At 42.0% G+C, this 3,818-nt stretch overlaps 1 pseudogene; it reads right to left on the bottom strand.

Moving 5' to 3' along the window:
• Positions 1 to 703: 703 nt before the first annotated feature.
• On the bottom strand, positions 704 to 3,729 carry LOC114634385 (annotated as a pseudogene).
• Positions 3,730 to 3,818: the final 89 nt, after the last annotated feature.

Genomic DNA, 3,818 nt, shown 5'->3' on the forward strand with positions numbered 1-3,818 from the left:
GAATATCAGATTGTACTGTTTCCCACTCCAGAATACTGGAATGACAAAAGTGAATCACTACAGCTGGCCTCTGACTGCTTATTACACAAGCCTTAATGGGAATGAACAAACTGATATGCTGACACTCCTTAAACTAGATCCTGCTTTAGGTTGAGGCCTGAAGGGAAGAAGAAGACTTCCTGGCTGTCTGAGAGATCAAGAACATATAGAGCCCCTGCATTGCCCTGAGGGAGGTGAAGGAGAAGATATTGTATGCAAATGGTTGAGCACTAAATCCTAGGGCTGAGGGAGGGAGGAAGGGTGGTGACTTGAGGCTCTCCAGCATCACTAGTGCATGGATATTTGATTTGATGGAGAATTCATAGGTGTGTTGAATACATAGAGGGTAGGCCTGGATTCTTTTTCTTCTTGTTCTCCTCCTCCTCCTCCTCCTCCTCCTCCTCCTCCTCCTCCTCTTCTTCTTCTTCTTCTTCTTCTTCTTCTTCTTCTTCTTCTCTTAAAAACTTTCAAATTCATGGCTTCTTTCTCTTTGACTGTTGATACATATATATTATACCTAAGTACATATCTTGCTCAGTCTGTATCATGTTACTTGCATTTATACTTTTATCAAGACTGACAATTTGGAATTAGATATCCAATTGTTGTGCTTGTCTCCCAGGGAAAACTATTTTTTCTCACACTCACAATTCCTTAAAAAAAAAAAACTTTATTTCTGCAAAGCCAATCAAGAAGTGTTGGAAGGAAAAAGTGTAAAAGTTATCCTCGCATATTTTGGAACTTGAGCAAGCACTTAAATTTTGAGAAAATGACAGTTGAATCAAAGGCAATACCCAACATTCTTAAGCAACAGCTTTTTCCCCCTAATAGCTACAATATGATATTGTACGCAACAGCTCACTTGAAAGTGCTAGAATCAGAGGGTAAAGAATGCCAGAAGCCATCCCACATACATTTCCTACTATACAATGCCTTTTTGCGCTTGACAAATCAAGCAATCATGTAGCAATACATTCAATAGAAACAACTCATACTTTGGGTTTAAGATCCTTGCCCCTCCAGTTCCAATGTTGTGACACCTGACTCTTCATCATTGTAAATATTTTCAGCCATCTACCATATTTGCATGATATTATCTTCAGACACAGAGCAAATGACCCAAGGTTCATTGGGGCTCCAACTGAAGTCAGAAATCTTGGCAGTGTTTCCTTCATGAATAAACAGGAGCTCTAGAGGCCCATCCTCTGCGTCTTCTGCTGATTGTTCTTCTCAAATTTTACTTAAATCCCACACATTCAGGTGGCGATCAGTACCACTTGAAGCCAGAATAGTTTCATTATGTGGAGACCAGTGGACCTGGAAAATTTCATCCTTATGCGAATCAAAGGTGTGGAGTTTTAGTTTCAGATTACGCAGGTCCCATAAAGATACACTCTTATCTGCAGAGCCTGTTGCCAGAATGACCTCGCTGTAGGGATTGAACGAGAGGCAGGTGACCTCAGCAGTGTGTGCATCCACCAAATGGCTTGGCTTAGAAGTGGGATTGGATCTGGTGTCCCATATCATAAGTTTCTGATCATCATCAACAGATCCAAACAAGGACTCATGCAGCAGATGCCAGACCACATCCTCTACAACAGCTGAGTGGCCAGTAAAGATTGCTTTAGCATCCACAATTTTGCCTTCCTTTGGTCCTGCATTTATATCCCACAGGCAGACAGTATAATCATCAGATGCACTCAGGAGATGTCCACTCAAATTAGGATTCCAGGAAAGACCATAGCCTTCCTTTTGGTGACCTCTTAATCTAAGATCAGGATTGCATTCTCCACTTGGATCCGGTTTTGCAGGGTGTTTTGTATAGTCAAAAACCAAAACATCAGAAGATAGTGTTTTTGTGGCAATGATGTGAGGATTCTGTGGTATATAACAAGCATGATTTACTTCTCCTTCATGATTAATTTTAATTTCACATTTAACTTTTCTGGTTACAGAATCAAAGCCACCAAATTCTCCCTTGACACTGTCACAATGGGAAGCATCAAACTGTGCATTATCATTAGGAATATGAACTCGAGCAACCACCAGATGATTCTGCTCATCAGATGTATGAGTGCCCAGCACTAGCCAATGAAGGGCATAATCCTTTCCTTCTGATTTAGTCACTTCAGGAAGCCACTGAGCCTTAAGACTGGGCCACTGAAGAGCATAGGTCATAACCAGATCATGCAGAAATGGCGTATTCTTCTTCCAGATTTTATATTCTTCGTTGATGACACACTCCTCCAGAGTATCTTCAAACATCTCTTTACTCGCCATCTTGCGTTGGGTCGTTCGCCCCCTTTGCTGCCTCGGACTTCTCTCGCTAGTCAAGAGCAGCCCGATCGCAGGCACTCCTGCCTTTCCCAGGCACGTCATGCATTCCAAGCTCGGAAAGCCTGAGCTCAGTCTGGCTGTCTGGGTGCTCCTCAGATGCCACGATCATCTCTCCTGCCTCCTCCCCACTTGCGGATAGTGAGGTCTGAGATGCTCTCCTCTCTCTCCCTCTCTCCAAACTTGGAATGAGACTTTTCAACCCAAGCCTCTCAGCCCGCCCAGGCAAATATCACTTAACTGTAATTAATTCCCAAGGCAAGACAAGAAAATAGCTGGGCAAACTCTAAACTCTGCAGCTCCATAGCTGATGTCAAAGCTGTCTTCAGATTTCCAACTCATTTTCATCTTTGTTGGCTGCAACAAACTTCTTTCTACTGGACTGGTTCCACTTCCTGTTAGCAGCTTATATCAGCATATACCCCATGGCTCAAGCATCCTAAAAATCTTGGGGTCTCTAAGGCATCTTTAAAGTTACAACTTCTTGTTTCAATGACTGGGATCCACACATGATCTTCTAGTCTATTTGTAAATGGCTAGCATCACTTCTCCAGCTTTGTCTTCCAAGCTTTGTAGCTCAGGTCGATCCACTCCACTTTTGATGGGAGATTATGTCTCCTAGAAATATCAGAGATGTTACAACCATGAAGAAATCACTAACATAACTAAACAAAAGCAATACCAATAGACATGCTAACATTTAAAGAAAAAACTCAGGAGAACTCGGCCTTAGAACTACAGACACCTAAGGAATTGAGACTGGAATGTGATGGTTTACATACACTGGGCCAAAAGAGCAGCAGTATTTGCAGGTGTGGCTTTGTGGGCATAGGCTTTAAGAATCTACTCATAGTTGCCTAGAAGCCACTGTTCTATTAGCACCCTTCAGATGAAGATATAGAACTCTCAGTTCCTCCTGTACCATGCTTGCCTGGATGCTGCCATGTTTCTGCTTTGATGATACTGGACTGATCTTCTGAACCTGTAAGCAAGCCCAATTAAATATTGTCATTTAAAGACTTGCCTTGATCATAGTATCTGTTCAGAGCAGTAAAATCCTAATTAAGACATCCTGTAGATAAGATTTTTACAATCCACGTTCAGGTCTAGTGTTAACATAGGCACTAAATTAGTAATGCCACACAGTGCCCCAAGAGAAGCTGAAATAATGAGCTATGAATTGAAGCATTCCCTCCTAGAGGCAAGAAAAATGCTGCCAAAACTCAGGAGAATTGCAACACTTACACAACTCACAAGATTGCAAGTGAAGGAAACAGTTGCCATGGGAAAGAAGATTCTTCAGCACAGCTGTCTTCGAGTTGCACAAAGAATTCAGAATGCCATTTTTTGAAAAGTCACATGTAACAGAGCTCCAAAATTCAGAAGAGACCTGTTATCTGTGGTAGCTTGACCTGAGAACATGAGATGGAAGCTGAACTTAGAGA

Source organism: Grammomys surdaster, unplaced genomic scaffold (assembly GCF_004785775.1).
Source record: "Grammomys surdaster isolate TR1022 unplaced genomic scaffold, NIH_TR_1.0 949, whole genome shotgun sequence".
Taxonomy (NCBI): Eukaryota; Metazoa; Chordata; class Mammalia; order Rodentia; family Muridae; genus Grammomys; species Grammomys surdaster.